Genomic DNA, 21,586 nt, shown 5'->3' with positions numbered 1-21,586 from the left:
CCTGGAGACACGAATGGGACCAGGTGAGAACGGTTGAGGTGAGAAGCAAGCCATGACATGTCACCCTTTTTGGCCAACAAAGTCATCTATTCCCCGACGAACCTTTAAGATGAAGTCATGGATAAACATTAGTGTACAACCAGAAATATTGACTCTCTAGTGCTACAGTCACGAGACCATGGATTGATTTAAGGTTTTTCTTCAAACAAATGAGGTGTCTCGGGGGATCTGAACGCTACGGATCACGATGAAGGCAGAAAATGCGTTTATTTTACAAAAATGGCCCAACCGTGACTACTTAATCTTACAAAAAAAAGAAAATATGACCACAACATCATCTAATTTAAGACAAAAAACACCACCAGACCATGATTTATACAGGTAATTCTGTAAATGAATGCAATGAATCAGATGTTAATCAGGAGAGAGCCTCCCGTTGCCATTTCTCGGACCCTCTAATGACGTCTCATTTATTTCAACTTCAAAATGGCCTCTAAAATGATTTCAATCAGAACAAAACTTGAAATTCTTTTGCAAAGTCACATGCCTTGCATAAAAAAAAAACATTTTTTTCACTGTTATTAATCTTTTTTTCCTGTTATCCAAAGCGTTATTGAAATCACATTTCATCCCGCTATGATTATACACAAGTGACTATTTTAAAGCTCTCTTTTGTAATAACCAATAACCAGTGAATAATCCCCAGCTTCGAGGAACTCCAACAATTACTTTTATCTTGATATAATCAGCATTCTGGATGTTTAGCTACTTTGAAATATTGCTTCAATATCTAGAAACAAGGAACTTAGAAAACATCCATCCATCAGATTGTTTTAATTTACAATCCTTGAATTTCAAACATGTGAAAGACAACCAGGGGTGGGCTGGCCTGGCAGGAAGAGACCCCCGCTTTAAAAGCAAGGCTATGGGTAAGGTAAATGGGCAAGGGAGTGAGTAAGTGTTTATGTGTCTGTGCTAGTACGAGTGTGTTAGCATGAATGTGTATGTGTAAGTATATGTGTGTTAGCATTGGTGTGTATGTGTAAGTGTATCAGCATGAATGTGTATGTGTAAGTGTATGTGTGTTAGCATGAGTGGGTATGTGTAAGTGTATCAGCATGAATGTGTATGTGTAAGTGTATCAGCATGAATGTGTATGTGTAAGTGTATGTGTGTTAGCATGAGTGTGTATGTGTAAGTGTATCAGCATGAATGTGTATGTGTAAGTGTATGTGTTTTAGCATGAGTGTGTATATCTGTGTTAGTGTGAGTATAAATATGTGTGCTAGTGGAGATGTTAGTAACTGAGGGGGCAAATGGGGCCATTTGGTTTTACCTGCCCCCCCCCGCCCCGGTCCAAAAGCCTTCCCCTATAGATCGCTCAACAATCCGTGAACAAACACAGGCTAAATCTGTTATTGTGGTCTGAAGCCAAGAGCAGGACTGAAACAAAGTATCAGAAGTACAGGACAGAGCATAAAGAAATCCAGGAATGGATTACAGCAAAGGAGGCACTGTAGTGAGACAGGGGAACTGTAGTGAGACAGGGGAACTGTAGCGGAACAGGGGAACTGTAGTGAGACAGGGGAAAACTAGAGAATAGGCAGCTCTGCAGCCTGAATGGGGGCTGACATGTACCTAGATCATCTAAGATGAGGACAACTTCCACCTTGGCCACCGAAGAAGACTTTTCCACAACTACGACGATATCAAAAAGAACGAACCACATTTTGAAAAGGATGAGTGGAAACTCCATCCTGGAACCCTTCACCCTCCACTTCGACTATTCATTGAGATCCCACCAAATTAATAAAAAAATAATTAAAATAATGAGGCAGTCTTATTTTCATCGTGGTAAGCACAGATCTTGCTTGAAAAATCAATGCAATTCTTTTAATAAAAAAAAAAAAACATAAAAAAATGAAGTTTCAAAGAAGGCAAAGCACTTATCAGGCAAGAGCAACAGGAGAGTCTCAAAAGCACCAGAGCTAAAGGATCCTTGGCTAGAAAACATTTGTCCATCTGGACAAAATGTAAACATAGAATATTAATTAATAAAATATCAAATCCAAAAAACCTTATTTTTCTTTTGTGAAAAAAAAATTCTTATTATTTATTTTAAAAAACCTTTATTATATATATTTACATTTTTTTTTCCCACACAACAGTACAAATTATTATTTTTATTTTTTTTGAAGGAGGAATAATTCTGGGAAATGAAACCTCATGTCATTTTTTTAAAATTGTTATTTTAAATTTTTTTTTTTTAAATCTTTATTTTTACTATTAAAAGTAAAATTTTACTATTAAAACTATTAAAATTACACAAATTATACCGCAGTAATGTAGAACTTCAAAAACAGAGAATAAATTATTTTTTAAACCCCCCCCCCATATTTTCTAAATTATATATTTATGAAAAATACAGAAATGATTAATAATGCCCTGATGCATTTATAAACACAGGGAAAAAAAGGCAAATATTGCTTCTGGGGGTTTACAATTAATTAGGTCGGAATGTTCCTATCGACGTAATAGAATATCGAGAGAGACAAACCATTTATCTGATAATGCCCCAGAGATCTGGATATGCGAATATACTTAATCGATACAATGTGCCTAACGGCTTACACCCCACCCATGGGACACGACTCTAAAAGCTCATATATTTTCCTGTGAAATAACACGAGAATGGTATATTTTTCTGGATTATTATTTTTCACTCTCACTGTTTAGAGATTCCACAAAATAAATGGAGAAAATGTGCCCCCCCCCCATTTATTGGATTTTTTTAAAAAAAAAGTTCCCATGAGCCATAATGTACCTGTGTGCAGAAAACGCAGATTTAAATTAGCCTTAATGGAAAAAATATTTAGAGCAGAAAAATCACTTTTGGTAAAAAAAAAATAAAAAAATAATAATAATAATAACAAAAATTATAAAAAAAAAATCACTGAATATTACAGCTTAATGAACTCAACTTTCGACCTCTGCTTAGCTCGGTATGATCTTGACCGGCCGGGGTAATGGCTCGAGGGTATAAATAGTTACCGCAGCTCTGAAAAGAAACTTCCGAAATAAAAATGCTTGGGTGAATTGAATTAATTTAGATTTTATTATTGCTGCAATTACAATCGCCTTTAATTCAAGGGATTTAAGTAAAAGATGGTTTCAGATTTCGGTTTTGATCTTTCATGGTTTTTATTTTTATATCATAGTCAATAAAATGTTTAACCTTCTACCGAGGCTTTTAAAAAAAAAAATCATTTTTGTTAAATCTCCTATTTTAGGTGCATTTATTTTATTATGTATTTTAATGAAGAATTTCCGTAGAAATTATGATAGAGAAAAATAGCACTAAAAAAATGTCCATTTTGGAAATCAGCTATTAAGTGTTATTTTAAGTTCTCCATTCTAAAGAGAATCGCAGTTTGGTCGCGTTTACTTGATTGAAAGGGTGGGAGATACGTGGAACAGCCTCCCAGCAGAAGTGGTAGAGGCTAATACAGGAAGGGAATTTTAACAGCGAGAGCTTTACAAAAACACAAAGTTTATCATTTTTTATGGAAATTGAGAAATATAAGGGTTTTTGGGGATTTTTGTTAGGAGTAACCACCCAAGGCATAGCACACTAACCGATATCGCAAAGATATTTTCTCTAACCAAACATACCATAATCTCTATAGAATTTGGTAAATTTAAACATCAGGAAATGTATGGGTTAAATAAGACACAAAGTTTTTAATTTTCAGATGCTAAATATTTTTTTTTTTTATAGTTTTGTTTTTAAAATAAAATTTAAAATAATCATTAAATTAATAATAATTTAATAATATAAATGTATTCCTTAATAATTTATTCACCTCATCAGCAACAAAAATGATGCAAAAAAAACCATTTCCTATTCCAAACCAATAAAAATAAAATGTTAAAATAGTAATATTATAATGTGAATATTTCTTGCTTTTTTTATAGCTTCATTATATCATAATTATAGCAGAATACAACATTATTACTATCATTATTTATTGATTTAAGTAGTGAATAACTGAATAATCGGAAGGATCGAAAATTATTTTGATTTTAATGATTTTGTTTCTCTACCACTTCTGCCAGGAGGCTGTTCCACGTATCTACCATGCTCCCAGCAATCTACATCGTTGGCACATATTTTCTGTTTTTCTTATCATTGCCTCAGAAACCACTTCTTCTACTTAAATTCGACAGCAGAATCTCCTTTACTTTGAATTTTGCACATTATCATTATTTTTCGCCGCCTCTTGCTTTGCCATCACGTATCTGGAGAAGGCTCTTAAGGCTCATCCACTTCCCGTTAAATAAATGAATGTTTCGTACGTTTCCTTTTTTTTTTTTTTTTTTACCCTATTCCTTTCTCTTCTTTAAAATAACTATAAGTGTATTTTTTTCCATTAAATCTCTCGGCACCTAAAACGTTCTCGCAGTAATACTTATTTTCCAGAAGTGCTTATCTACGGTCTTAAGTCTCTCTCTGCTTCACGGTACTCGGGACTCGGAAGCTTTATCCTTAAAAGAATATATTTTTGTCTATATTTTGCTATTATTTAAAAAAAAAAAATTTAATGAAATAAATGAAAAAAAAAATTGAAAAAAATGAATAAAAAAAATAAATAATAATAAAAAAATTTCTATTTTTATTTTATTTTTATTAACTTGTTGGAAACAAATATTTTTCCCAGAGGCACACTGGGGTCTACCGGATGCAGAGGAGTAGCGGCTAGAAGATCCAAATGGGTCTGATCATCCGGAAAATTCTACACCTCTATGGATAGAACTCAAGAGTCTGACTTTGTATCCCAGTGCACTTTGTATCCCAGTGCACAACAAAGTCGCGTGGGGGAAAAAAGCACAGACCTTCATGGAATGCTGAGGCAGGTCCAGCGGGTGCCACACTCAGGTGCCCCCGGAACTGAGACATCCGGCAAGGTCACATAAGGCTTTGTTACGTGATCCCAAGGTAGTGGTACGGCAAGGCGAAAAAGAGAGGGAGTGTGAGTCAGTGTCTGGTGTTAGAGTGTATTGTTAAAGTGAGTGTATATCAGTGTACGGTGTTAGAAGTAGTGTTAAACTCTGGTGTTAGAGTGAGTGTGTGTTGTTAGTGTTAGTGAGTGCGTGTTAGTGTGTATCTTTAGCGTGAGTGTGTATTTCTGTATGGTATTGTCTGGTATGGAATGAGTGTGTGTTAATGTCTGGTGTTAGAGTGAGTGTGTGTGTTAGTGTGTGTTGCTAGAGTGAGTGATTGTGGGAGTGTGGACTTAACAATTTAGTATTGGTGGCAAACGATGAATCTAATTCCGAATACTAATGCGAGGTCGGTGCCGAAGAACTGAGCCAGGGGTTACAGGGCAAGGTATCGGGCCGTAGTAGGGCCAAGGATCAGGCAGGGACAGGTCCAGGAGCAGAAGCAGGAGCAGGTACAGGGGCAAGTTCATCTTCTGGCTCGGTATAGGGTAGCTATCAACCTCCAAACAACATCTGAGCACCTTGAGAAAATGGCGCCAGTTGTTGAGTAGTCCAAGTCCAGCCTCTCATCAGAACAAATGGAGGACGCGGCCCCTTCAAGACTCTTTTCTGCCCACGCGTTGGGGTTCCTCCAGGCCGCGTAGACTCCCCGAGTGGATAACTTAGTTCCTTACTTCTCCAAACATCTCCATGACTGTAGTAGCCTCGACTTCCGTGCTAGGCATCCATTAAAGCACACATAACCCCACCACCCAATAAAAACACGACCACATGAATTTGGGTAGAAAAGGCCACAGCCGATTTTATTTAAATGCAGGACATTGCCACGCAGACCTAAAACCAAAATAGGTGCGTTAACAGGACAATGCCCAAAACACTGAACCATAAATAACATAAATTAACATAGTTAAACATTAACCATTTAAATGCAAAACCACCCCAAGCTTACCAGGTTATCCAGGTAACACACAGGGAAGGACATACCGAGATGCCCAACCCAAAACCTGAGGTTCCCAGCTCCACCTGCCAGGAAAACCTCCCACCACCAATGCTCTCCTATCAGCATTAACCTCTTAGAATACCTGGTAAGCATACGCACGACTGTGACAGAACAAACAATCCAAGACAAACAAGACAATAAAAGAAGGGAGGGAGGGAGGGACAAACAGGAATGGTAAGTGACAGAAAATGGTGCTTACCCCATTGGCGCCAATCACTTAAATAGCCCCACCGTTAACCCCTCCCCAACATTCAAAAAATGCCGCCAAGGCCTATCCCTGCTTGGCACCCAGTCAACTGCCCACTCAGGCCCATTCTGACCCCCGTGGTCTTCAAGAGAGACCGATTAACAAACACAAAAGCACCAGCCTCAAACTAATCGCATATTATCCTTTTTGTTTATATGACGGCTCTTCTAGAAAATTGTTTCTGAGATGAAACCGTCTTGTAGAAGCCCCTCCCCCCCTGCAAAATAATAGATCATATCAAATTTGTTTGTTCTTAAAAAAAAACAACACACTTTCCATCTTATTTCAATCTAATGTAATCTCTTCTTATGTTATTTCACTCTTAGGCTTATTAATGATTCGATTTTCCGCTGTCAGCGTTATTGTCTGAATAAAGATTTATTATTACAATATTTCCTCAAAATATCTAACATCCCCGACAGCTTTAAAAGAATTAAAAGAGGTATATTTCAAATCGCTGTCGGAGGAACCAGAAAACTATTTAGAAAACCAGAATTTGCCGGCAGATTGGCCCCCGTTCGGCCCCTCGTCTAGTCTGCTGTAAAGATTCAAACCTTCATCGGTCATTGGTCTCCACAGGAGCCATATTCCTGCCCCATGCATGTTTAAATCCCCTCGCTGTGTTAGCCTTTACTACTTCTGCTGGGACGCTGTTCCATGTACCTACTACCCTCTCAGTAAAGTAAAACTTCCTTTCATTCCATCGAAGCCTCTGGGCCCTTTAGTTTTAGACCACTTGTCCTCTTGTTCTAGCATTTCTCCTCTTTTGGACCTGTGCAGCCCCTCCAACGAAGAATACATGTACTGCTGAGAGTGATGGGAGCTGTGCCAGAGGTGCAAAAACTTTGACATATTCGTAAGCATATGTACTTTTGCATGATTACGGAAATTAACCCCTTCCTATATGCAGTGGCATTTTTACCTTCGGTGCTGCCCCGGGCCTAACCCACCAGCCACCCCATCCATGCTGCCTTCCTTACTGCTGGGCATCGGGATACCAGTTTTTAAGGATACGCGACGCTGGGCAGAAGGAAACTATTTCATGAACTATGAAAATCTAATGAAATTTGCCCATTTCGTCAATTCGTACGAATCTCCGAAAACGAGACCCCCCCTTCCCCCCACACACAATGAAACGGACAAAAAACAAAAAAAATTCAGAAAACTCTGAATGTCTCCCTACCTTCTCGGCCAACCGCTTCGGAGTCCGTGTCTTGCGGCTCCATTTCCATATTTCGCATCTGCTTGTTCTCCCCTTCTCTTTCCTCTCTTCTTTCAAAATGGCGGAGCTTACGGTGACGTCCTCTCCCCCTATTGAAGCGTCAGTGAGAAGAACGTTACGGGAAGCTCTGCCATTTTCCCCCTAATATAACCCTGTGTGAACTTCGGCCAAAATGGTGGAGCTTCCTGTGACGTCCTTTCCCCCTGATTGGAAGATCCGGTGGGAGGGGGCGTCGCCGGAAGTTCCGCCATTTTGTCCTAAAGTTACCCCTGGATTGGCCACCCTAGGCCTAGAATACTAGAGTCTAGGGTGGTCAATAGCTCACAAAGTTGCATAAAAAAAGTCTGCGCAAAAAGCGCTGCTTAAATTGTTGGCGCTATATAAATAAATGATAATAACAATAATAAAAACAATATTAAAAAATATATAATTTATTTAAATATTATTTATTTTTCCAGTTTGGGCATTTTTTTAGCTTCTTCCTGTAAGTGAATGGAAAATTTAAAAATTTTATTTAATTTTCAATTTAAGAGAGCGTTTGTGATTTGCACATATCGACAACAAGGGGGAAAAAATATAAAAAAATGTGTTTTTCCATTAAAAAAGTATACGTTGAAAAAAAACCCCAAAAAAACACAAGGACAGCAGACGGTGACCTAGATAATGATTTGTTCTTCATCTGTCTTCAAAGATCTGAAAAGCACTTTCAGGAGCTCATCAGAAGACGGCTACCCTTGCAACGCGTCTTCAATCCGAGCCGCTCATTTCAGCCGCGCAAGAACAAAGTCGGATCTCGCCAGTCGGCTTTTCGAAAGAACGCTATTTGAAAAAGAAACTGTGATGGCCACAACATCCAGCATGAAGCTATCAATGGCTTGAGGGGTTTTGTCTTCCCGTGTCATTATTTTGAGTGGCAGTCTGTGGCAAAGCCAGCATTACCTGATCAACGTCCCGTCCTGAAGTTCTCTCCCTTCTCCTCCCTACAAAGGCTGCCTGAACCAATCAGCAACAATCAGCCGAGAAGAAGAGGAGATGGGAAGGGGGGGGGGTCGTCATGCAGATTCAAAGAACAGGAAGTTAAGATGGCCGCTCCCATCACAAAAACATGACGGGGGGGTTTCTAAAATATTAATATTATTTAATTTAACAAATATAGGGTTATTTATTGTTACTCTTCAACTTTTTGGAGGTAATATACCTTTTGCTGATTGGGAGTGGAACCCACAGAATTCTTGTAGCATGAAAGACGGTCGGACGGGCGAATAGAGTATTTTTGAACAAATTAATTAATTAGCCCGGCTTTGATAAAATATATTTAAAGTGAATATAAAAATATCCCCAAAAAAAACTGAATAGAGTGATAGATTTTGGGAAATGAGCTGGCGCGAGGACGTGAACCATGAAATGGTATAAAGGGCGAGAGATTATGAAGTATTTACCTGCTCAAATCCACTTCCTCCCGAGGGATTAGACGAGGATTTCATTTAGAACCTTGTCATAACAAGACCGAGCGCTAAAATAATTTCCTTCGGCTTTTACACCTCGAACGCGAACAGGATTTGCAAATGAATAATGAAATACAATGTGGAAGGCAGTGGAGGCGCCTTCAGGATCTCAAAGTCGTGGCCATTAGTCTTGCGCAAATGGGAATGGAGCTGGACAAGCCGACTTCAGCAAGCCTTGGATTTGAGGGCTTGGTCGGCCTGGTATCAGGGGACAAAGAGCGCAAGCTGGAGTCGGGACAGACTTTGGAAGAAGCTATAGTGGTTCCTCAACAACTTTCATTGGGTAATTCAGCCTGAGAAATTTTGGGGTGGCCATGTTGGCTCACACATGGGCATGAAGAGTCGGACCATTTGGCTCAGGTTGGGCCTTGCCAAGACCGGCTTTACCCACCTTTAGTTTGAACTTGGACTGAATGGTGATGGAAGGTATGAAGACTATGAAAGGATGGCGTGGAAGCCAAGTAACAATGGAGAGGACATTGTTGAGAAGGTGGTGGATCTAGCTAAGGCACATTGTGGTTGGAAGATTACAACCAGGTATGGACTGGCCCGGTTGGCCACTGGCCGGCAGTAGTTCATACTCACCCAATCTCTGGCTCCAGCGGCAGATTGGATGCTCCAGTGTGCAGCCATTGGCTTATTTAATTTGGCAGGCTGCCATCCTTAAAGTGCCATTTTTTTAAAAATTGCAACTGGTGGAGTCTTTGCATTCCCCCCCAAAAAATTTCTGATCTGCTATCAACCTTTTTTTGATAGCAGACGAACATTTTTCTGCTGCGTTTTAGTTACAAGGGGAAAAAAAATTAACCAGCGTTCTCCATGATTACCATTTGTATCAAATAAATACTCGATATCAGAGCTTTTTTATTATTATTATTAACTCTATAAGCCGACGGACCTCCGCGCGCCCCAGCCTTTGAGTGGCTTGTTAATATTTTACGAGCCCTTCCAAGGCATCTCATTATCACCCAGCCTGAATGACCTAACTCGTCTTGCGTATACAGACTTCCCATTAATAATGAATTCGTCCGGGGAGCTCAAAGATAAACTTTTGGCCCTTTCCATAAAAGATATCGGCCACCGTTTATTAAAAATAGGACGTACGGTACTTCTGTTGTTTTTTTTCTTTTTTTTTATTATTATTATTTTATGTTTCTCCGTTAAGCGCTGAATAGTGACGTCGTTACGTCTAATGGGCCATCTTGGAAATGTCGTCCGAGAATAACGAGCAAGATATCAAAATATATAAATTGATCTATTTTTCTCTAATAAAATTTTATATTTTGTGACAAATTTAATGAATTTTTTTTTTTTTGCGTGTATACTTTAAGGGTTTGGACCAGACCTCAGGACAAGGGATAGCTGGCATCTTCTGGCCCGAGGGGCAGGTACAGCTGAGTAGGCCTCCCGGCCCCACGGCCCTCCCCCAGTAAGTTACACACACATACTCACCGTAACACACACTAACTCTAAAACAGGTTTACACTATAACACACTCAATTCAATCACACCTCACACTTGCCTTGCACCCTGTCGGATTGGCTGCACGATTACTGTGGGGTTATGTAATGTCGGACCGGCCCTGTTTGAAGAAGTTTGGCCTGGTTCCCCTGCCCCCCCCCATGGGCCAGCCTGCCCCTGTCTCAGGGTTAAGCACCCCGGCTAACACATTTTATTAATGGGGGAATAGGGCAGCCACCTGGGACGGCAGGAGAGTACCCTAAAATTGGGAATGTCTCGTGACAAACCAGGGCTGTTGGAAGACATCCCAGTTAGTATTTTTAGGTGATCTCATTGACCATTACATTGACATGTAAAGTGCTGCCCCCTGGAGGATGCCAGGTGTATAACCCACAGTCTCAATTAATTATTCAGTAAAACAGGGCAGCAATTTACACTTATCCTGGGGAAAAAAATGGCCGGTGTGGTCACCTTAGAGGTAACAGTTACAAAGCCTGTTAAAAAATTTTTTAAAAATGTGAAATATATATATATATATGCATCCTAGAAAAAATGTGCCATTACAGCTGAATTTAATATTTCAATATTTAACTCATAAGTTGATTGATAATATAGTACATATATATAGCTTTTTTTGTTAGGATTTTATGATATCTGTTTTATTGGATTAAACTATGCCACCTCTGCTGGAAGGCTGTTCAACTTATCCACTACCACCCTGAGAATAATTTTTTATTTTTTTGAGTAAACTTTAATTATCAAATAATATAAATGCGGGTTTTGCATAAAGAAGTAAGTGCTAAAAAAAAAAAATGAAAAAAAAAAATCTGGTATTATTTTACGGGTCAATTTCAGTTTAACCGGAATATTGATTCTAACGGACTGCATACTTGACGCATTTGCTACGAGCTGCTAATTAATGATTTATTTTGTTATTTTCAAAATACTTGCTCTGGAAATCCAATAAAGCAAATCTAAATGATTTGATTGTAAAGCGCCAGCTGCTCTCATATTTAATAAATAAGAAAATAAAACTACCATCTTCCTTGATATTTATTTACATGTAAATTTCTGCGAGGGTCCTTTAATCTTGTTTATATCAGACAAGACTGTTAAAGTAAGATAAAAAAAAAAACCTTGCCCACAGGGATTTTGAGTTCAGAGAAGGACTGGCTGAAATAAACAGGGACACATGGCAGGTATGCTTTAAACATACGGTCTGTTGATCATTTCCCTTCTTAAATTCCCAAAATGTAACCTATTAAAGGTCTCTACCTGCCATTCCCGGTGTAGGGTGACCATATTTTATTCTTTAAATTCAGGGAGATGTGGGGGTGTGGCTTCAGTGGGGGCACTGCTTTGATTGACAAGGTATTCCCGATTCCCTCCCTCCTACTACACATGCTATCCCCAAACCCTACAGACCATCGTTTCCTGATCACCGAATGTCACCCTCGCCCTATAGAGTGCAGATTGCCACCTGAATACTCATCGTGTATTGAGACTGTCGAGACAGTCGCTTTAGACTGAGTGACCCACATCTGGATGTCTTCTCCTCCTGCTTTGGTTCATGGTGGCATCTTAGCAGGATGACTGAATGTCCTCTCGTGGCACCTCCAGTACTTTTTCCGGGGCCCTTCATGGTCCAAGAAAGAGACTGCCCATGATCAAGGACCATCCTAGACAATCTGGAACAAATGGTCCCCCTATTTCAGCCCTTGTCCCATCTCAGCTTCCATTCCCATGCCAATCATTTCACAGGTTGAATTCTCCATATCTGTCTACATCCAGTGTGTTTATAAACCTTATCCCCCCCCCAAATAAAGCCGCAGGACTTAGATAATGGAGAGCTAGATGATTCTGTCAGCGCTATAACAGTAGGGCAGAATACAAATTAATCATAACATTAAAATCTTAAAAATGAACAATGAATACGTGTTAAGACATCCCAGGACAAAAGGAGAAGAGGTCCCGGTTCTTGATGTAGACTTGGGTGTGGAAACTCTGGGAAAACCCAGTTTTCCCCCTGAATGTTTTCACAGGCCGGAAAAGGGAATTTTTCTGCCATTTTAATAATATAATGAGAAGTTTTGCCTACCTATCCCAATGGGCCCATCCTAAATACTGGAGCAAACTTCTAATATTGCCCCACCTTAAAACCCACCATGCTTGGCCTAAGTTCTAATAGTGTGATCAGACTCCCTACTCAATGGGTTTGTTAAAAGGATGATCATTAGTCACACACTATCCCGTTATTTCCAGGATATGAGCTTGTCCCGGGGAATTGTCAGTTGCGGGTGTCAGGCCGGTTGGGGGAGATCAGTCCAAAATTAAGGGAGCCTCTTCGTCAGCGCTCCCTCATACCATGTGTCGGTGACCTCAAGGGAGCACTGAAGAAAGAGACGCCATGCTTCCATCACAGGACATAAAGAAGAAAAAGGGAGAGGGAGAAAGGTAAGAGATAGGGAGGAAGGGAAGAGATGATAGTGAGAAAGGGGAGAAGGGGAGAGATAAAGAGAAATGAGAGAGACAGAAATGGAAGGGATAATGAAAAAGAAGAGAGATGGGGCAAATAAGAGAGATAATGAGAAAGAAGAGCCATACGGATAGATAAGGAGAAATAAGAGAGATAAAAAAGGGGGTGGGTTAATGAAACATGACATCTTACCCCGATGCCCAGTAGAAATGACAACGTGGGGGGGGCTACCTTGTGTTAGGCCTCTGACACTGAAGGTGAATATTTCATGGCCTCTTAACAGTCTAAAAAAAAACCATGTAGCTTCTATCTTTGTTTGGATATCTTAAAGACCTCCATATAAGAGAAATAAAAAAGTCTAAATTATATAAAAAGCAAAACAAAATCCAAGGCTTTACGGAATATGTTTTTTTTTTTTGTAGCTTGTGTTTGGCATCGGTACAAATCCTGTTTATAGGCTCCAGTAAGTATCTACCTGTTTATTCATTTCTCAGCATGAAAAGAATTCTTAAAACTTGTTCCACGGTCTTTGTTCTGAAAATCATTTCCATTCCCCATCAGAACAGAAACTGTTTGTAGTAAAACCAGTACAACAATAATAACAAATTTCAAGGATTAATCCTCTTTTCTCCACTTCTTAAGGAACTATTAACTATAGAACATGAAATGTAAGGTTTCTTAGTATAAATTTTAGGCATATTCCAAAATATGGAAATGTGTCCATACCTGTTGTCAACTGCCCCAGTGCTATCCATGCATTGGATGTCTTGGTGGTGGAGATACTTTCCCACCCACACTCCCAGATAAGAACATCTTGAACATTTTCCCTTAGACAACAACTCATGGAGAGACTCAACCTCTCCATATTCTATTCATTAGAAGTGGCAAGAGGGAATGACTTTCGAACTAAGAAGATGGATATGGCGGTAGTAGTCCATGAGAAGATGGAGTCTCGAGTCAAAGGTGATACTTTTTATTGGCCAAAAGCAGAATAACTTGTAGAGTTGCGTAGGATCTTCCCAAGGTAAGCGATTCCTCTTCTGAAGAGGCAGTAGATGAGGAATAGAAGGTGGTAGGGAGAGGGCATGGTCAAACATTACTCCCTTTCATGGAGATAGAAGAAACTGACTGAAGTGGAGCTTCAACCTGGAGACCCTGGGGAAACCCACAGAGTTCTCACGAAGCTCTCAGGTCTTTCCTTCAGAAAAAAAATAGGTTCCTCAACCTGTTAGTGAGAGTCAGGCCAATTAATTAACCCTTAAGTGAGTGTAGCTTATGGAAGTGGATAAAGGGTCAGTATCTGTAATCATCCGCCTTCGATTCGTTACAGTAACACCGAATGAAAATCGAAAGGATTTCTATGTTCCCATGGAACTATCTCTGCTTCATACAAAGTCCCACCTTCAGAGACACTTCCACCTCAGAGACACTCCTGCTGAAATAATAGAGTTCTGCAAGCCGGTTTCCATTGTGGCTGGACTCATGACCACTGGTGGCATCAAAATGTTTAGGTTCCTTTTTTGTCCACCTTCGGAATGCTTCCTCTAGCTCAACCCACCACCAAGTCCATGATCATGGTTTGAATCTAATTTAAATGCGCCAAGGTCGGACTCATGGCTTGACCAAATATGGCACGTAAAGACCATTTAGGCTTTTGATGTCAGCTTGATTTTATACATGGCTTGGAATGACACTTCTTTTGTTATTCTACATTTTTTCCCCAAAACATTTTATTACGATGAGACACAAAAAAGAAAAGAAAGCCGTACCAAGAATCAACCTTTTCAATCCACGGAAATGCTGAGACAACAACAACACTTATTACCATTATTCCAGAACTGATTAAAAACAAGTACAGATACGCCTGGTCTTACATTGGTTCTGTATTCGGTTATTAGACTCCCTACCATTCAGATGAGATTGGGATGTCAGGTGACAGAATTCTAAAACAGAAAGGCACAGCGTGAAGATGATAACCTTTGTTTAGTGCATGCAGAGGCTTGGTTTTCTAAAACAAAAAAATAAAAAAAAATAAATAAAATAAATACGCCAAATAAAAGACATAAAAGAAATACAGCAGTCTACATTTTCATGTTTTCGGAGATGTTAATAACCGTACTATGGAAGAAAAAAAAAATAGAAGATAAAAACTAGACTACGAAAAATATTATAAATAATAAAAAAAAAAACGTACAACACAACAATAAATTATCCAGGAAGCCGATATATAATATTTATTGTTGTAGAAATTCCAAGTTAATTAGATATTGGTAGATGGTCGTTTGTACTAATAATGATGACATCATTAGCTCATTTATATTTTATTGATTTTTTGGGGAGTTTTGATTTTTTTTTTTTTGCCCCACGTTTAGGGAAATCGCACTAATCCAATAATCTTGATATACAGCAGCTATTGTATATCAGATTGATTAGCAGTATCTAGAGACAATATCAATATAATTACTTTTCAGGATATTTATTTCAGTAGCTTCGCGCTTTGAGCATAGGTTTTTTTAAAATAATATTTAAATTTAATATTTATTATAAAAAAAAAATACATTCTAAAAATAATCAAAGTTCAAAGTTTGACAGATATTTTTTTTCACATTCGATATTCACAATAAACGTTAAAACTTGATGGTTCTCCCCCATAATGTTATACTTTTATAATTATTACTTTTTTATAGTTTTTATAAAAAATAGCCCTAACCCAATCTCTAACCCATTTGCGTGACTTCTCCTAAATACCAAATCTCCAGAGGTCCCAGAGGTTAATAAATACCAATTCAAATCACTAGTGTAGAGCGATCATTTGCACATAACACTCTATCACGAGTATATCGACTGATTTGATAACACCAGGGGGAAACAAAGCTCTGGTTCTACCCCCCAGGTCAACTATAACGAGACGTATGAGAAGTATGAGCTCTGGGAGTTTTTTTTTAAAGGTCTACTTGGTGGGCAAGAAAAAAATCCAGAATTGTTATTATAAACCAAGTCACCCCTGCGGACCTGAAAATTGCGTTGAGCCGAATCGAACAAAAAGGATCGACCACAGCGTTTGCAGATATTGTGGTATAGCTTGAACTGCGACCGAGTGTTCAAAACCTGCTGTGGTAAAAAAAAAAACAACAGTGGTTTCCTCCCTCTCTATTAAAATACTACCACCTTCTATAAGATACATCAAAACTCATGAAGTAGATGGAGGTCCACAAGACCCCATATGACCCAAAGATGAGCAAGTGGGTTCTTCCATTGATTCCCTACTGGCCTGAAGCACCTTGGTCACGCATCTCATTTTCCACCTGTAGCTATGTTCAGCTACTCAGGAAAAACCCTGAGACATATTGTGAACCCCCCTCATGGACCTGGAGAAATATTGTAAACCCTCTTCGGGGAAAACAAGAGCTATTGTGCACCTTCCTCGTGAACCTTGAGAGGTATGGTAAACCCTCCTTGTGAAACCTGAGAGATACTGTGAACCTTTCTCAAAAACCTTGAGTAATATTGTGAATCCTCCTCCTGGACCCTGAGAGATATTGTGAACCCTTCTCGTGGACCCTGAGGGCTATTGTGAACCCTTCTCATGGACCGTAAGAGCTATTGGGAACCCTCCTCATGGACCCTGAGAACTATTGTGAACCCTTCTCATGGACCCTGGGAACTATTGTGAACCCTTCTCATGGACCCTGAGGGCTATTGTGAACCCTTCTCATGGACCGTAAGAGCTATTGTGAACCCTTCTCATGGACCCTGAGGGCTATTGTGAACCCTTCTCATGGACCGTAAGAGCTATTGTGAACCCTTCTCATGGACCCTGAGGGCTATTGTGAACCCTTCTCATGGACCCTGAGGGCTATTGTGAACCCTTCTCATGGACCGTAAGAGCTATTGGGAACCCTCCTCATGGACCCTGAGAACTATTGTGAACCCTTCTCATGGACCCTGGGAACTATTGTGAACCCTTCTCATGGACCCTAGGAGCTATTTTGAACCCTCCTCATGGATCCTAGCAGCTATTTTGAACCCTCCTCATGGACCCTAGGAGCTATTTTGAACCCTTCTTATGGACCCTGAGAACTACTTCGAACCCTGTGGGATATTATTAACACTTTTCAAGGACCAAATGTTTTTGAACCCGCCTCACGAACCCCCGAGAAATATCACAAAACCATCGTCATGAACCTCGTGAGAAATTGAGAAATATTGAGTCCCAGCCACAAGAAACAGAAGATAAAATTAAAACATCTTAAATAATGGCCAACAGACCATGTCTTCTCCCCGATGACTTATGTAGCCTCTATCTTTCCCAATAAGAGGTCCGGCGTTAACGGGGCGCGTTCTTCAATGAAAACGCGTGTCCGGAGACATTTATTGGATATATTCTCTGCTCTTCTGTTGCCAAACTGTGATACAAAACAAAAACGGTATCCTTCTTTTCCACAATTGCTATCAATTCTTTTTCTTTTTTTGTGCGCTTTGAGATTTTTCTGTAGCTTGTTTTTTTTCTTTTTTTTTTTTACGGTTGAAATATAAGTACAAGCTTTACCCTAGCGAATGGTGCCAGGACATAAATAAAATATTTTCCGTGGTCCTCGCTTGCCGGAGATCTGACATAGATCTATGGCAACAGCTTCTCTGTAGCCTGTCGCTAGAATTCTTTTTTTTATATAAAATGTTTTATTTAATACATAAAAAAAGTTGAATTATGTGAACAGTGTTCCCCTGGGGACCCTATTAGGTTGATAGGTGTATTAAAGGGACACTCCAGCCATTATAGGAACTTTAACCCCTTCCTGACAATGCATGTACATGTACGGGCTCGCAATGCACTGTCCTTAAGGGGTTAATGTATATGATAGCTCAATGTCCTCTTTTTTATTGGTCCCCCCCCTTACAAATACATAGGGGGGGATTCTGCAGAATCCTTAATACTTATCTGGCTTCTTCCTTTACCCCCCAGGTCCTTGGCTAGCCATTTCTTGCTTGGTGCTGCGCATGCATGTTATGGTCACCACCGGCCATCTCCAGAGCTGATGAGATCCTCAGTCAACATGCCAACCTTTTGTTTCTGTAAATACAAATTGTTCTACTTGTTATGTCTTTTTTTTTTACAGAGCTGCGGTCTATGACGGTGCTGTATAAATGGAGGAAAACAAATAATAATAGCTGCCGACAGTCCCGAACTTACTAAACATCTGGTTTAATGGGACTGCCAGCAGTGGTTCCATTGACGTCTGGACTGTGGCTTATTCGAGAATCCGGGCTTGCGCAGAATGGGCAGAGATCGGCGATACTATGGGTGGAATACCTTGTGACATCACCCTATGACTTCAGCACCCACCTAACGTCGATGAAGATTGACAGAACATCCCAAATGCCACCTGCTTATCGAGGATAGGCCCACATGTGACAACGTCAATGTTTTTATGGGGAGGGAGTATATTAAAAAAACATTGTGACATATATTTTAATATATATATACAGTATATATATATATATATTAACAAAGAAAACATTATATATAATATTTATTATTTAGAATATATATGATTTAATAACATGATTCCTCCTATAAAAACTAATCTACTCTGACAAGGCACCCGGTGGGAAAATATATATTCTTGATAACATGAGAAATCGCCGAAATGATAAATAAAAGAATAAACAGGTTCAAAATGCACAGAAAACTAGATTAAGAGAAATTAGGTATGCTATTATGTGCCAGATAATATTATTAGAGTAAAAAATGGATATCTATAATCCTACTGCCTGGGAAAAAAAATCCAAGCGCGGTGATGGGTTTTAAGTTGCAAAATGAAATGTGGCTTCATAATTATTTTTTATATTTATCGCTAAAACATCAACAAAGAGTGACAGATAAATGGAACAGCTTTCCAGTGTAAGCGGTAGAGGCTAATAATACAGTGAGGGGATTTAAACATGCATGGGATAGGCATACGGCTCCTGAATCTAAGACGAGACCAACGACTGATTAAGGGTTGAGTCAAGATAGAAGGTCTTCCGGAAGCCCTACTCTCTGGCTTCCATTGAAAGATAAGGAAAGAACGGAGAGATGGCTTTTGAGGAGTAGTCGGAAGTTAAAGGGATGACCGTAATCTGATGCCTTGTAAAGGAGGAAATATCGATAGCCTTCTAGAAGTAGAGAAGACACAATTATCTAGGCTTGGGATGTATCTTGTATTTTATCAGAAAGGATATGGATAAGGTATTCAAGATATTGGGTGGAAGGAACATGAGGGGGCCGTCAGATGGAGCCTTGAGTACTCGTGCCTCTTGTCGTTCTTGTGGAACATGAACGGGGACAAAACATTTGGTCCATATCCAAGAGATGTCAGAAGGCAGCAATTTTATCTCCTATGAATCTGTTCCCAACATATCTCACGATGTTTATGTGGCGTCACAGTATACAGCCGTCATAGGGCAGCCATCTTGCTCTTCTGGTTGACCAGAGGACATCACATATTTCATGATGGTGTATAACTCTAGTTTCAGGAGCACAAGAAACAGCAACTCTTAGAGTGATGACCACTTATGAGACACGTGGTTGATAAACTGGGCTCAGGAGGCCAACCGAGTAAGCTCGTACATGGTGGCCTACAAAATGTACCCACCCCACAAAAAGAGGTTACTAAAAAGAAAAAGGACAGAAGATAGGCTGATGAACAGAAGACCCACCTCCTAACTTCAGGTGATGTCTAGCAAGACCTCCTATTACAGTGTAAAGAAAGAGAGAAAGAGAGATCAGCTAATATATATCTACTACCACGGGAGCAGCCATCTTTACTTCCTTCTGCATGGTTATTCCTCCCTATTAAGTTATCTCTTTCCTATTGTTAAGTTGCTGATTGGTTCAGACAGCCTTTGCAATGGTCGAGGGGGGGAGGGCAGGAGAAGAGAGTGAACGTTAGGACAAGAAACTGAGTAGATGATACTAGTTCTGCCCCTGGTCTCATCCTCCAATTTAGAAAGAATAATATCTCTACAACAATGATTGTTATTGGAAAATAAATAAATAAATATTCTGGGTCGTTTATCCTAATAAATTTAGCGATGAACCAAATATCGACGATTGGGTTCATCCATTCCGTGGCCTCCTTTATTGAATTTGATTTCCTTAATGTAGAAGTAGAATATCCCCGGATTATTATTTCCAGGTGTTTTATAATTATCTTTCATTAGACCACAGAAATAAAGACATCAATACCACCGCTTGACAAAATCCATATCTCCGAGCGCGATTGCTTGCCCGCGTCGTATTAAATAGAGTTTCGCCTCGTTCCTACGAGAACGAAGGTTTTCTGCAACGGCATACACTAAATTAAAATCACAGACGGAGTAATGAGAGGTTGAAAACTTACCGTAAGATAAATAGCAAGCCAATCTTAATATTAAATTAAACCTGCTCCGGTGGAGAATAATTAGGTGTGATATTTTTGCCTCCTTTTTTTTTTTTTTTTTTTTTTAATTTTCCGAGAAAACAGATTAATACGTCTTAAAATTCAAAAGATTTGGGAGAAGGGTTGTATTTGAACAATATTTCATTCCGCGAGATGATACTATCATCACGAAGACAAAGCAGAATGAGAAATTAATGATTGGTTTCACGCTACTTTGTTCCATTTTTTTTTTTTTTTAAGCAAATACAAAATCACTCTTCAACGTAAAATTATATATTTTTTATTATTTTATTTTTTTAAAATGATATGTGCTGGAGCAACGGTACAATTTAAGAATTTTTTTCATTGAGAACGAAAGATAAAAAAGGGGGAAAAAAAAAAATAAAATAAATTTTAAAAAGGAAAAAAAATAAATATATATATATTTCTTGTTATTTTTTTTTTATTGCAATGTACATCGTCACTGAATGATTGTTCAGGTTCTCTCCCCCTTTCATGGGAGTCTATTCATCCTATTTGTTTCATTAGAAGGTTAAATAGTCAATAAGGAGTTAAACGAGGTGACCGGACGTGTACAAGAAAGGTCAAGAGCTAGTTGGAGCTGGGTCGAAGATTACATCTCAAAGCAGATACGCCCCTAATTCAGAAGGGAAATATAGTTGAGGCTTTCTGGATCTTCATCAAAGATGATCCGGTCAAGCATGATCTGGTCAAAGGATCTCCTAAACCGACTCCTGAGACCCTCTTTACTGCAATACAATCTACTCAGTCTTTGGGATGAAGATGCCCCCCCACAGGGATCTCATATGTGATTAGATGATGTCTTATGTATCAAACCAAATTCATCTTAACGTTCTTCGTCTAGTGGTTCAAAAGACCACGTACATCTCGAACATATGAAAGAAGAACCACCTGGAGGTAAGCAGCCCATACACCCACGTTTCCATCTCCAAGGTCCTGAGGTCTTATGGAACTTGGCCCAGTAAGAGAAAAAATGTAAAAACAAAATAATCAAAACAAATAATACAATAAAAATCATTTCATATATTCTATACTACCTACAACACAGCGGGCATTGCATTGCTTCAGATGGCAAACCTCTTGACAGTCCTGGTTTTGGTGGAACAGTCACAGTTTTCAAGTACTATCCAACTGATCTCCACTGATTGGCAAGGGACCTCCACTCCAGCCTCTACATGGGCTCCTTGCGATGGCAAATCATGAATGGTGAGCGGGTGACCACTCCTCCCACC

Source organism: Sceloporus occidentalis, unplaced genomic scaffold (assembly GCF_023333645.1).
Source record: "Sceloporus occidentalis isolate IW3139 unplaced genomic scaffold, rSceOcc1.0.p SCAF_198, whole genome shotgun sequence".
NCBI classification, from domain to species: Eukaryota; Metazoa; Chordata; class Lepidosauria; order Squamata; family Phrynosomatidae; genus Sceloporus; species Sceloporus occidentalis.
This window is presented reverse-complemented; position numbering follows the sequence as displayed.